We start from the raw sequence: 15,446 nt of genomic DNA, 5'->3' as shown, positions 1-15,446 counted from the left end.
TAAATTATTTTAGGTAGTTAATGTTATAGAAAATTTATAAAGAATGAGAAAGATATGTTTATTAACTAAAAATGTGTGTGGACAACATTAGAGATTAAGGCACACTGCTGTAAAAGATGTGAAGAATAAGGAATCACTCTCAAGTAACATCAGGAAGAGAAGGAAGTCCAAAGAAAAAGAAAATGTCAACAATGAACAGAGGAGAAGGATCTACAGAGGAGAGCCCTGCAAGATCAGTGGCCTTTCTGAATGAACCTTTATTTAAAACATTACTTTGCAAGTAAATGGTTGGTAATGAAATGAGCACACTTTCAGACAGACAGAGCCTGACAAACACTATCGAGGCTGCCAAAAGAGCCGGTGGAAGCTATCAAAGAACTATTAGCATTCATCTTTGTGATCCTACAGAGGAGGGATAAGCTACTGAAAGACTGAAAAAAGATCAGCATAGTGCAGTTCTTTAAAGAGAGAAAAAAGGAGTAGCTGGGAGATTTATAAATCAATCGGATTAACTCCAGTTCCTGCAGAAACAAATCAAACCATTTGTCAGAATCAGGAAGATAACAAGGAGATGCAGCCAGCAGTAGATTTGTTAAGAAGAAAGCATGGCAAAGAAATGTGTTTTATTTCTAGAGCAGGTAACCTTCTAGAGGTAAAAACAGTAGCTGTCATGGATCTCAAAGCAAGACCTTCAATGCTGTTTCACTCACCAGTCCCAGAAACAAACCAGGGAAAATCTCTTGCTAAACTTTTTCTCTGGTACGGGTAAAGCAGAGGGTGACAGGGCAGCTGTATCCAAAGACTGCTCCCCCATGGAACAATCACAACACAGAAGAATCTACTTGGGGATGCTGCAGGGCCTGTCCCAAATCTCACAGTGTTATCAACATTTTCATTATTTATCAAGGTGATGGAATGGGGAGTATTAAATTTTCAGGTGAGGGGAAGTCTGGAAGCACTGTGGTCATAATGAATGACACATCCAGAATTCAAAATGCTTGTAAGAAATAGGGAAAAATAGCTCTGGTATTCAGCCATAGCAAGCACATTGCTGCTTACCTTCAATAGGATAATCCACTGCTGAAGTTCAGCAATCCTTTAAATAAATAAAATTCAACGAGTCTGAGGGCGGTGACTTCCAGGGGAAGGTGAGCTGTGCAATAGTACCATTGGGAGGGTTGAATGGGAGGACAGTTTCAAACATCACCTTCCCCTTATCTGAAAGGCTGCAAAAACCCTAAAGAAACACCAAGTCCTTGAGGGACTTGAGGGAATTTTGGTTTGTTGTTTTGCAGGTCTTTTGGGGGTTTTTTTTGTAATATAAGTAGACCATTAAGCCAGCACTGATTTGGCATCAAACCATTCTCTCTCACTCTGTTCAAGTACCAATTGCACCTCCACATTTCTTACACCCAAGTGTTGTTATCGTACTGTTGTATTTCATATTTCTAAAGTCCCATACTGTCGCAAACACATTTCTAAAGCCTTGTACCTTCTCGGTGATATTTCTTGGGGGCAGTTCTTCACAGCACAAACTTCTTCTCCATCTTCTGCTTGTTGCTCCTTCTTGATCAGGGCTCCTTCCAGACTCCCCCTGACTGGCCAAGCCCAGCCCCTTTTATCAGTTATCTTCACTAGCTACAGCTGCAGCCCAATTGAGGACATCGCAGCTGCAGCCCATCGGGGCTTATCAGGGCAAGGCCTATATACAGACATTCAAATACAGATATTTACTAGGACTCCTGCTATACCCAAGTCCCAGTTAAGGCTTTTTATCTGTCTCTTGCAAGGACTGAAAAATATCTAGACACGTTTTCATAGCAGCAGTTCCACCACACCTGTCTCAAATCCTGGTTTTCATGTCAGTGAGTGCCCCAGCACCAGCACACATTTGAGCTCTGCTCTGCCAGCTGAGGCCCCTTCCCCAAGCTGCCATTCCCACCTATTGCTCACAGCCACAGAAACTTAAAACATCAATGCCTTTCTGTTGAGACAGGAATACACAACAATCCAGCTGAGTGAAGCAGCCCTGTGTGTATGTCCTAGCTAGCACTGCCTGGCTTTAAGGACTTTATTTTTCCCAGACTCCTGTCTCTGTGAAGCTGTGCCACCAGGCTCATCTGTGCATCACAAACCACTGCTGCTTCAGAGGTTCTTCTTGATTTACTGTCAGGAGCTCAAGGATATGAAGCACAAGGCTTCAGCTGCTGCCACAGCAAAACTCCAGAAGTCAGGGAGCAAACAAAATGACCAATTGCAGCAAGATAACAGGATATTTATGATTTGCCAGGCAAAGCAGTGTATTCTAACCAAACACAAGCACTCCTATTTTCCTTTATGATCTAATCTATACATTCTTGTACATGAACACCACATCAGAAAATAAAAGGTATTTGAAAACAATGACTGCATGTAGCTCCAGATGAAGAAATAATTTTTTCCCTTTTTATCCATATGACTCACCAGCTTGGGAATTTAGCTGTGAGAAAGAGCTTTTAAGATACTGGAAGTGTTCAAGAGAAATGATTTCTCAAGACAATAAAGTTAATACTCAATTGTGATGCTTTCTGTAGAAGCTGGAAGACCACCTCAAAAGGCAGAAAATGTCACACTTCAGAAGGTGGTGAACTGGAAATGAATCCACATTTAGCTTATTCACATTTGTGGGGAGGCTTTCACACACATTTGAAAGTGTTCAAAAGAGAAATCCCGTGGGAAGAAACACAGGACTGTAAGCAACACTGAAAGTTGCCCTAAACCTTTAAAAAAAAAATCATTGCCCCAAAACAATATCCTTCTTCCTAACAGGTTTAAGGGAAATGTCATTATTTTATTAAAGTTATCCATCTAGTCCTTCAGGACTGGCTCTGTGGCAGTGCTCTGGATTCAAGAGGATGTTATGAGGTGCAGACTCCAATATAAACCTGAAAGAAAATAGCCACTGAAAATATTCCTTCAGCAGGCTCTGAGAGATGTGGTCAGACATTATCATAGAGGGGATATTATCAGCTCTAATACCACAGTCCCAGTTCTGTTGGAAGGGTTCATATCTGTGCAAACAAGACACAACCAGGAAGAAATTTAAAAAATACATCAGAGAAGTTAACAAAAAAATGCATCAAATCAATGCCTGACATGCTTTTGGCAGCTTCTCACCTGTTACAGTAAAGAAGTCAGTAAAACCAGATTTTTGGAGTAAGGTAAACCCACCAATATCTTCTCTGGGCAGAAGAGAAATGGCATAGCATCAGCAGAATCTGGGCCACTTGTGAGATAAGTGTTGCTCACACAGGAGATGGGCTCCTCACCAAACCCCTTCCAAAGCACAGGAAAGTGCCTACCCTGACACAGCTGAGATAAAAATTGGCTACACTTCGCACAGCAATGCTTGCTAGACTCTGCATTATACCAGTGGGGTAAAATCCATTTAAAATTCAGTCTTCAAATCTTTCCATTCAATAAAACTGACTATTAGCACTATGACAAAATCCTGTTTTGGTGCAGAAATTCAAGCATATGAGTCAAATTCATATACCCCTAAATTTAGGTCTGGTATTAATATTCTCTGAGAATCTGGCCTGGAGATGGGCATATGATCAGCCTCTGAAGAGAGCACCATATGTGGAATCAAATATTTTTAAATCTCCTTCTCATAACCTTAAACTCCGTACTGAAATCAGAATTAAGGGAGGCACAAGTGGAGCAGCAGTACCTGTACCTAAGAACCAGCAGGTCAAACAAGCATCTTCATTGGCCCCAGGAAGGATTAAGCAGACAGCTCTTCCCTCCAGTTTGGCTTCTCACAAAAAACCAGACTAAGCCAGAGCTGAATAAAGCACCCCTGTAAGCTGTAACAGCCCCTCCCTTCTGCAGCACCAGAAAGCAGGACAAGAGAAGCTCAATGAATTTAATGGCACCTTTTTATGCAAAATGCTGAGCTTGTGCATGTGTGGACCCTTCTTGTTGCAGACACCTCCTTCTCCTCCACTGCACCTTTCCCAGAGGCCTCTGAGTGGCCTTTCCAAGTCTGAATATCAGCACAGCAGTTATCCTGTTATACCTACCTGAAGGACAATGCTGTGCAACAGGGACTTTGCCTTGAAGGAAATGAAACATTGGTCTTATCTGTGCAAAAATCTTAGCTTTCTTGCTAAGATGAGCAATGCTCTCAGCATTATTAGTGAGCAACTCTTTTAGAGGTTCCACCATCCTCATTTGTTTCCAAACAACACAGTTCAGTTAAATGTCCAGTGCTAGACATATCTAAAAGCAGGAATTTCATCTCTCCCTTCCAGCCTGTTGTCAATACTGAAAGCAAGAAGCCCCATGACCTTTCTTAGGAGAAGAGGCACCCCTCCATGCTCCTTCCCACCAAGAAGTTTATAAAAGCTAAACACCAGCAGTCCCCCTGGGGTACCACAACCAAGAATTAGTTACCATCATTACCAAACTGGCCTTATTTAGAACAGAGTGCTCCCCGTTCTCCTCTCTATCTCATGTTTCCAGTTCTCTCTTTGTCACAGAAGTCTGTGCAGTTTCAGGCCAGTCACTTGTGAAGAAGAGCATATGTAGGACATCTGTAAAATAACAAGAGTAATATAATATGGGATATTTATATTCCTAAGATAAATAGGATATTTATATTCCTAAGATAAATAGATTTTCTTTAAAAAAATTATAAGCTGATCTAGAGAACCAGTAGAGATCCAAGCTTGACAGAATAGTCTTATTTCTAAGAGCCTCTTTATTTTTATGTCAATTACTGGGACATGTTAAAGAGCAAGAACCACTTTGTAGTTATGTCTGTGTAAATGTTTTTATTATATATGATATTTGTTACATAGCAAATCAGTATCTTTCTTATTCTGATATGGACCTAGTTTCTGACAGTAAAATCACACCAGTGCACCTTGCTGCCCTGTGCTCTGTTGTTTCCCTTGCTCCTGGAACAGGGATGTCTATAAGCAGCCACTTCCTTGTGGCCTGCAAGGTAGGAGCTGTTTTAGATGCTGAAGACTTCAGCTCACTTACAAACAAAGGTTTCTGTGCCACCAGGAGTGAGTTTGCCAGACTGCTCAAATCTCCTATTCCCTGCTCATGAGACTCCTGTGTCTTTTATCATCTCAGAAGTGCCAATCTAATGCAGCTAAAACCGGCAGGCACTTGCACTCCTGCCTGCTGGCATCCCCTCCCACGGGAGCCAGGGGAAATGTCTGGTGGAAGGCAGGATTTGTGAGAACATCCAGGGTGAATGGCAGAGAGCTGAGAGTGACATTTGGCCCTTGGACCTTCCTGCTGCAGACTGACACTTCAGCCTGATTTATTTTGTCATTCTTCCATTTCCCTCCTGGTCACGAAACCTCGTTTGGTTTCACCAGCAAATGAGTGTTTGGCCTTTGATTTTACTGGGGACTAGGAATTCAATCCATGCCCTGACTGCTCAGCTCTGTCACCAAGTATTCAGAGAATATTAACCTTTCCCAACGCCCCCACAAGCAAATCTTGCCCAGGATCTTGGCAGCAGAAAAGCAATGACTTGATTAATACGAAGCATGGGGTGGTTATGGAAGGAGCATTTCTTGTAAGGAAAATCAGCTCTTTCTTGTCAGTAAATGAAAGCTAATACTCTTTCCCTATTAAAGCAGGCTCTTGCTTTAAAACTTTTATACCTTCCATATATCATGTTTTTGGAAGAAAGTTTTGCTATTTAAATAGCTGCCAGAGTGTTACAGGCTTATATGATTGCAATTTACAGTACTCCATAAATCAGCAGACCTCAGATGCATTGCGTAGGCAAGAGCTTAAATTGACATCCTGCCTTTTTATTAACAGTAAAAGGCTGGATCTCATGACATATTTACACAGAAATATCCCTGCTGCCTTGGCCAAATTGTTCCTAAAGTACTTTACATGAGGGGACATAATGACGACAACCTGAAGCTTTGTACATTAAATTATATAAGTATTACAGCTAGTCCAGAGGGGTTAGCTCAAGTCCAGGAGAGATCTCTGTGGTTCCTGCTGCTCCCACATAAAAATGGTGGAAATTTGTCCTTTAAATAAGAACTACATGCAGGAATCCCATGGACAATCTATCTTCACTTGCCTGTAGAAGGCTGGGGCATCCCACTGACAGGATCAACTTCCAAACCAGCACAGCTTGGCAGGGCACCGCTGCAGTCAGCAGCAGGCACATCAAAAACAATGGCACGTCTGAGTCTCACCTGCCTCTCAGCTCCTGCAGCTGCACCAAACCCAGCTCATCCCTGCTACATCCTGGCTGGGGTCTGCACTTGCCTCCAGCAGACACTCAGCACCTCAGCCTCCCTGAGGCTCCTGCACTGCCACTCCTGATCCAGCCCTGATGCTGTTTTCTTACAGACAAACTGGGAGATTATGATAATTTTGCATAGAATGAATGTGAGTGAGGTCTTCTGAGGATTTTGCCTCACAGGCACTTTTTGGGGTCAGTTGTGTTTGCATAACCAGAAACTCAGCCTTTACAGACTGGCACTACCTCAGGAGTAGAATAATTTTAGTCACTCAGCAGTCAATTCTCCTGCAAATCTATCCGATAAATTTCAAGTAGAAATCACAGTTAAACATTTACATACTATCACCTAACTAGACTGGTCCTCTTCTAATTACTACACATCTTCAGCAAAGAGATCTCAGCAGAGCCAGCCATTTCAGAGCTTCTTTCCATTCAGAGGGCAAGAATCCACTTCTTCATGAAGATAAAGGAGTAAATAAGCCAGGAAAAAAATCATCACATCATTGGAAACAACCCAGGAGATAGGAGACTGCCTTAAATGGTGTAACTATTGTTGGCTGTCTGTGAGAGGATACCAAAGAAATTACTTGGTTTTTAAAAGAATTAAGCAAAAGAAATCAACCTCTGGACTTGGTTGCTGGTTCAAATCAAGTAAGCATTTCTGCTCACTCTTTATCACTGACACACATGCTCTAAAAAGCTGAAAGAATAAACCAAATCAACTTTAATAATAAACTCCAACTTGCTCATGATAAATTTTATTCACTTTTTCAGTCATACTTCCCTATTTAAGAAGGTATTGTTTTAAAAATATCACATCCTCCCCCTTCCCTCATGCCAGCAAAAGACGTGGAAAATATTATGGCTATCATTGTTGTGCTTGGATGAGGCAACCTTCCTGAAGGGTTTCCCTTCCCTGCAGCAACAGAGCAGAATGGTCACAGCCAAGAGAGGAGCAGAGAGCAAGCCTTGGTGTTACAACAGTGTAAAAGTCTGTCAGCAGCTGGGTCAGTCATTAACACCAGCAGAATTATTGCTCCAACCAATTTGCCTCGTGGTTGAGGTGCAGGTTCATTTTTCTAAGCACTGTGGAAGAAATAGCCCCTGCTCGCAGTCCCTTCCCTGGCTGTGGTGCACAGAAGGTGTACAGGGTCACAGAATGCCTCAAAACATGGCTGAATTATGGATGAGGGAATTCAGGTGCAGAGATGCTGAAAAAGACATTAAGTACCCAAATGTACAGTGAGGAGACTCCTAAACATGAATGGGTTTAGCTGCCCTGCTCTCCAGTCAAGCAGGCACATCTGCATTCCTCCACTGCACAGGGAAATTATGCTGTAGGCAAAACAGTTCAATGCTTCACAGGCAGTTTTGACACTTCAGTGTTGGTCTGCCCTGCCTTGTCTCAAGCACCTGGTTTAGGCTATTCCATAGTGGCTATGTGGCAAATCAGCTCCCCTTGTAGACATCCAAATCCCTCTGTGGACCACAACACTCCCAAGCAAAGTTACCTCTGCTGCTTATGACAATTTCATCTCCCATTTCCCCAAATGCAGTCACATCCCAAAAACCCCAAGCTCAGTGAAGCAGCCACACAAGGAATGAATGGGAGCCAGGTCTGGTTCTCCCCCAGCCACCTGCCTGCTGCAGGGCTCTGCTCCTGCAGGGAATCCTGCCCAAACATCCCACCTGCCAGAGCTTTGTCTGTCCCTCCTGCTCCCTGCCATGGGGCAGCAGACTAGGCAGCACAAGGCTCATATCATGTTTCACACATTTGGTACTCAATAAATGTAATAAAAAGTGTTACATGATAAGTAATCTCCATGTAGGCATTAAACATTGTAAATTCTGACACTTAAGTATGGTCCCAGACATAACAACATCATCACGTTCTTGCTCACATCCCCAGAAGAGACTTTTCCCAAAATTAAACTTGGTAGAGGCACAAAAGGACCCTTTTTTCCTATGAGCTCAATTCAGCGAGTGTTAGAAAATATAATAAATTTTGTAACAAATAATCACCATAAGGAACTGTATAATCAATGCAAACTCAGTGGATATTTTGGAAAATCCAGTAGCACACAGGCAGCAAGTAGCAAAAAAAAAAAAAAAAAGGCAGGAATAACAGTTCAGTTTGTCTTGATCCTGATATGGAAACCCAGCAAGACAGTCAGCGCACATGCAATTTGTATTTAGCACTAATTAGCAAGTTTAATCCAATATCTATCTTGATCTTCCCAACTGCTGTGAAGCACCTTCATTGATTGTGTAACAGTTTACAAAGCTCTGCCAATTTGCAGTGATTAAAATCTTGGCAGCAGTTGCCCACCATCATGGTGCAGCCTTTAAAATAATTTTTAAAACCTCACTTGATAAATAATGAGAGCATTTAATAACAATTTGCGGATGAATGGTGCTTTTCTGGGTAAGACCTAACTCCTGATCTTTGAAATGCAGGGTCATGTTTGCTTAATGTTTTAAACTTTTCTCTGGCTCAGGAAGATGAGAGCCTAACCTTTCCTTCCCTTCCCTTTTTAATGAAAGCTGAGATTTGCCTAAAATATTGTGACTATAGCAACCGGGCTAGTTTTGATTATGGGGGTATTTTTAGCTGGCAGACCAGGTGACACGACTGCAGCAGAGCCACTTGGATGCCACCTGCACAGTTTGTCATTGTTGTGGCACAGCCAAAAACAACCCTGTTGGTGCCTCATTGCTCTGAGGTGATCATGGTTGGAGTCAGGTCCCTCCTGTGCTGCCCCACAGCCTGTGCAGGGTGAGTTTGTGTCCCACGGGGACACAGCAGCAGCAGTGCAAAATGCATTTCAGTGTTAGTGCAATGTTCTGCCCAGCTTTTTGAGGATGCTGCCCCACAGCACAGTCCTGGAGAAGGTCAGGTTATCTGTGTGATCATCACCATGAAAATATTCACACCAGGGCAGTGCACTCAAGAGCAAACTCTGAAGAGAATTTTCCTGACCTGTTTTCTTCTTTCTGCCCACACTCAATTTATGTCCTTCTGACAATCATAAAATACAGGCTTTTCCAGTGCAAACTTTGGGAAATTAAGTGGTTTACCTAGCCACAGCCAAAGGTTAAATACACATATTTTCCTGCTGACTTCACTGCATTTAACCTTTGAAGTTTAGTTGTGAAAATCCCTAGCCCAGCCATGTAAAACAAATGGAAAAACTCAGAGAGCAGCACTGTTTGGGATTACTCAGGGATGTTTGAGTAGGTATTACCTTGCCTCTCTGAAAGCAGTGCAAAAAATTATTTCTCTTCCTCTAAAAACCCAAAGCATCCCTTTCCCCTGCACACACCTGCCCAGGGGCAGGGCAGAGGGGCAAAGTTACTCCACACCCTCCCTGTTTTAAAGATAACATTGACCCATTTGTCTACCAGTCTGTGCAACATGTCACAGTCACAGCCATTTTCCTACAGCTGGAAATTACTCTGGGACAGAGATGGCTCCCAGCAGATCCAGGACAGGACTTGGAGGCACAGCAGACCCTTACAGGGATCTGTGAGAGCAGAGTTGCTCCAGGGATCTGCTGAGAACCCTGGGGACACAGGCCTGTCCCAGCTGCCTGGGGGAGGGATGAAAAGGCAGAGGGAGGGAAGTTTTGGGGTATGTGCTCAATAGGGGAAAAAATTACTATTTAATCAGGTCAGCTAAACAGGGAAGAGCTTAAGTCTAGGCTAGGGTTTTCATTCTATTTGTGTGGCCAAGCTCATGTTTGAGAGGGAACAGAGCTTCACAGCCATCTCCAGGTTCTCCTGAAAACCCTGCACTGCCTTATCCCTCCCCAGGGGTCTCCTCTCACCTCACTTTTCCAACGTGTTTGTGCTGGTGAGGACAAGGTTTCATGTGCCACATGAGATAAGCAACAGGCTGGGGCAGAACTCTGCAGGAAAGGCCTTTTGAGGATTCTGCCTTGCAGGAAGGGGTGTTGGAGCAGGAGGAATTATTTTCCAAGAGTGTGATACACTTAATTACATTTGCTGTTGTCCGGTGAGGGTTTCAATTCAGAACAACAGAAGCATTTTTACCCAGTTTACGTTCATCCAACTCCCTTATTTGTAGCATTCTCCATCAGCAGCATCAGAAGCCAATAAAATCAAACCTACCTGAATTCTACAGAGCTCAGCAGCATCAGGAGCTGGAGGCAATGTCCCCACCTGGGTCTGTGGGTGTCCTGGTCCCACTCTGAAACTTGTTGCAGAACTCAAGCAGTTCATTGAGCTGAGACTGGCCAAGGGCACGAGTGTCACTGCCTCCTGCTCAGGAAGCATCCTTGCTACAGAAAACATGGGCAGCAAACAATCAATTAGAGGAACAAATGAAGAGTTCAGAGCCAGGACCACAGACACATCAGCATGTTTTCTCTTGTGCCACCTTGTGTTTTCTGAGGGTCTGATCCTGCTTTTGATGCAAAAGCCTTGGCAAGAACTGCATTGACATGGCAAGGACAGACCCTGTGAGGAAAATCACTCAACACTGCCCGAGCACAGCCCAGGCAGCTGAAAATGCTCTTGACATGGGGAGAGATGCAGGAGCACACCTGTAGGTATATAACATATGTCAGCATCAGCACTCACCGTGTTTATGAAGGATTTCATTGAGTAAAAGATCTGGCAAAACACTCCTTGAGTGATTCCAGTCTGCAGCACACACACCCCATCCCCTGCCTTCTCTACCCCCAGAGTGTTTTTTATTTCACCAAACTGGTGACAAGTGTTCAGTGCCACAGGCTGTCAACCACCCACAGGGAGCAGTGGTTTCCTCCCCATTGTCCCTGTGCCTTCCCAGGAGCAGCAATTCCTACAGGCTCCCAAAGCCCCCACATCTCACTCAGCCCCGTGTGCTGCTGTGCTGTGGGAGCACAGCACAGGTACAGGGGCCTGTGATAGCAAAACATCATTTGTTCAGATCTCTGCCTTCAGGGTGAACACCGAGATGCTGCCAACAGCCAGAAAAATTTGTGATCTAATTTAGAGGCAGCCAGGCATGCCTTTTCTCCAGGCCCCTTGGAAAACAGAGCTGGGTTTCCACTTTTACACGATCTAGCTATTTTTTTTTACTGTTTTTTTTTTTTTTTTTCTTTTTGAAGTACTAGACAGTGTTCATCTGCCCAGAGAAGCATGCTGAGACAGAAATGAAGGCATGCTGTTGGCTGGGCATGCAGCCTCATGCTCCCACTGGATGGCAGGTCAGGCACTGGGACACTGAGCTTGGTGCTGGCAGTGATCAATCACAGCCACTAGAAAGGGGTGAGAGTAGGAGTTTACAGTCAATTTTTGCCACAAGTGCACCATTAAATGTTTAGATGGCTGTTCTACAATTTTCTGTGCACTTTCTCCCTAGTCCTTCATGGCAATACAAAAAACGTGGTTACAATGAGTGATAGGAGATTTCAGCTGCAATTTTAATGCACAACATCCCATTTTCCCTATTTAACCCTGCCTCCTGTGGAGTGTGAGAGATGGGCTTAGACATATCTCACAGACAGAGTAGGGATTTTTTTTCCCTCGTCTTCCAGAAAATTTCTGGGTAAAATCTTCATCTTCCAGTCGGGCTAAAACTACTGCAAGAAAGTCTTTCATTGTGAAGCAGCACTTGGAAAGGTTTCCTAAAAGTCACAGGCTGGGATTGAGAGTTTGAGCTCCTGAGATTCACACTTTGCTCTTGCACTGAGCTGTTGTGTGTTCTATGGTTTTGTTCCCCTTTCCCCCTGCTGCACTTGGACGCTTGACAGAGCCATCTCTTCTCCTAAAGGGAAAAGCTTCCCCTTTCCACTTTGTCCTCCCAGATTTGTGTCATCTTTTCTGGCTAAGGCAATGCTGGTTTTTGGCCATCAGCACCTCCTGGCTGTGCCCATCACCAAAAAATGTGAGTTTTACTCAACTCTACCATCCCTGCTGGCTCCCCTAGGATCCCCCCCCCCCAGTGCAGGGGAGAAGATGTGAAAATCCAGAGCCAAAAGTGAGTCCTGAAGATGAAATATGTGCCACCAGCCCAGCTCCTGGTTTCCAACACATGCACAGGGAGCACTCAGCAGGATGCATTGCTGCTTAGGTCAGGATAACCCTTCAGAGGCAAAGCTGCTCTTGGGGAACCTGTACCCCTCTCCCTGAGTTAGATCCAGCTTGTACGAGCAACTGCTTCCATGTCCTGTCTTTGGGGCTCTCGAGCAGATATTCACTGAATATTTGGAAAGAAAACCCCAACGCCTGCCTCCTTTGTGAATACTTATTCGCAAATAAGTATTTGTGAGTAACTATTTGCAAATAAGCCATCCAATAAAAATGTTCCCTGGCTTTCTTTTGCGCTGTTGCCCGTGAAGCAGCAGCGGCGCAGAGGGAAGGCCAAGGCGGCTCTCGCTCTGAGGGCCTCACGAGTGAGAAATGAGGGTGAGCCGGGTGCTCTGCAGCGGCTGCCTGCACCTTCAAACAGCCCCAGCGGTGACAAGAGGCATCAATCCATTAGTCCGTCTGTCCATCCATCAGTCCGTCTGTCCATCCATCAATCCATCCATCCATCCCTCCCTCCCTCCGTCCGTCCCTGAGGCACCCGGCGCGGTCTCAGGGCCGGGAGCGGCGCGCGGGCGCCACCTGGCGGTGCTGAGCGGCCATTGCAGTGCGGGCATTCCCGGCGTTCGGCATTCCCGGGATTCGGCATTCCCGGGGTTCGATATTCCCGGTGTTCGGCATTCCTGGTGTTCACGCGGCATTCCCGCCCCCGGGAAGAGCTGAGAGACGCACAGGCCTTCCTCCGCCTGGACAAAAATGCCCTCGTAATGGTGTGTGTACGGCCTCAGCCCGCGCACGGCCGCTGGGCAGTTGGCAGCTTTCCGGAGCCACCTATAATTATATTATTTACAATACTACCGGCTAAGCTATCGAACTCTGATGCCCCTTGTTGCCTTTCACACCTGTGCAGGATGGGGACAGCGCGGTGACACCCAATGTGCTGTCACACACAAGGATGGTCACCAAGCAGAGTTTGGCTCCTGGCACAGACACCAGGGAGAGCCGGTGCCACCTGCACTGTGTTCATAAGGGACTATTCCCGGTGGCTGAGCTGCTGGGCTGATGCTGGGCTGCGGCGCCGGGCTGGGACCAGCATCACACCCTGAGCCTGTGGCTGTGGGATCTGGCACGGGCGTGAATTCAGTGCTGGGCATCAGCAGCTCCTCTGGAGAGTCACTGTGTGAGCCCTGGAGAGCCAGCTGAGTGACAGGAGCTGACTTGGGTGATGCCCATTCCTAGCTCCCAATGGACTCAGCCTCACACACAGAGTGCCAGAATAAGAGCAGGCAGAAATGAGCATTGCTGGCATTTGTGTTCTGGCATTTTGCTCTTCCAGCAATTAAACACAGCAATACCCTCAACACTGCAGACACGTGCAAGCAGCAAACACTGATATCACCTCCCCATTGGAGCTGCTGACTGTTGCCATCCCCTCTGCTCTTCCACTTAATAAAACCTGACCAAAACCAAAGCCAAACAAAACAACAAACCATTCTACATTACTTGAACAATCATAGCACACTATCTGAGACACACCTGGCTGCATCAGTGCTTAAATCATTTCAGTAAAGACAGTGTGAAAGAGACTGGTTCAAGCTACTCAACAGTGATGGTGAGTAATTGGAATTGTCCAGTTCCACAGGCTGAGGGTCAGATCCTCAACTGAAGGACTTGACAGTGCAGCACTGTTGTTTTTCAAGGTGAGAAGAGCTGAAATGCAAACTGAAAGCTCATATTTACTTCTCAGCCATTCCCTAAGGCTTCCATGGCTGATCTGAGGCCCTCCCCAGCCCCACAGCCTGGACAAACACGAGTTGCTCCACAGCAGTGCAGTATTTGTGATTCTGCATGACTGGACCTCTAGTTCAGTTTCCATCAGTGCGATGACAGGTGACTGCTGCAGGGGCTTGTGTGAAGCTCTGGTATGTGAGTTAAGCTGGCCACAAACCTTTCCCTGCCAGCTCTCTCCCATCTGAGGGAACAGACACATCACCACAGTGCCCTGCTGCCAGCCTGGGAGAGCACAGGGATGGTACAGGATTTGCCCAGAGGCTGCCTGCTCCCTGTGTTGGCACAAGCTGGAGCTGTTGGGAAGCCATCAGCCTGCTTTTGCAGATGCCTTGTGCAAACATTTACATTTCTCTGCAGACACCATTTGGTTTTATCTGTCTGCTTAAGCTTTTCTGCTGTAGCCAGCTGGGAGGGAAGGGGGTGATCCCGGACCACACCAGGAGGGGCCATGGATGCTCCAAGCTCACAGCCCAAGGAGGATCCCAAGCAGGGGAGTCTGGGGTGTTCAGCATCACCAGGGACTAAAGGGGTGCAAAGACAACAGGGCTCCACACTCTTGAACTGTGTCTTACCTCAGAATTGCTTTTTGGGGAGCACCATCCCTCTCTCAGTGCCTCCTGATGGTGATCTGAATAACCAGTGATGTTCCCTTTCACGGGTGGGTGAGAAGGTGACAAAAGGACTCCACGTGTCCCATCAGCAAACTGCACACCACCGTCACACCCAGGAATTCCCAGGCCCTCAACCTGTCTTTATTTTCCATCTGTTTTCCATCAGGAGAGACAACTTAAAAGTTTAAATCTCAACAAGGTTGAGTGATGTAAAATAAAAGCTTTCCAGAAAGTTGAATTCATGAATTTCAGGGAAAATATTGACATCTCAAAATATATTCTTATTCACTCTTAGGAGAAAAACAAGCTTTCCTGTGAGACTAAGTCACAGAAATGTTCTGTTTCCTTGATATTGAGCCATTTCATTCTGATATGTCAAAACATCCTAAAATATTGTCTTATGCAAAATAGTAAACAGATCTAGCATTTCAATAAGGCAGAATGAAATTAATTTACACAAGCAAGTAAAAATTATTTGTTTTGACATCCTCCTTTAAAAATTGTCAAATTACCAGAAACCTGAGATTTCAACACTAACAATACAAGGTGACTCTTCCAGACTGTTTTAGACTAGCTCTTCACACAACAGCCAGACTGACTTCAGCCCCAGCAATATCCATTTTTTGTTGTTTCCTGGCCCACACCGCATTCTCCTGGAGGCCTGGGGTAAGGAGCTGAGCACAGCTATGGTGTGTGTACAACGCCCATGCTGAACCCCTGGGCTGCCTTTGCTTTAT

Source organism: Melospiza melodia, chromosome 12 (assembly GCF_035770615.1).
Source record: "Melospiza melodia melodia isolate bMelMel2 chromosome 12, bMelMel2.pri, whole genome shotgun sequence".
Lineage (NCBI taxonomy): Eukaryota > Metazoa > Chordata > Aves > Passeriformes > Passerellidae > Melospiza > Melospiza melodia.
The sequence above is the reverse complement of the archived record's forward strand: the minus strand, read 5'-3'. Positions refer to the sequence as shown.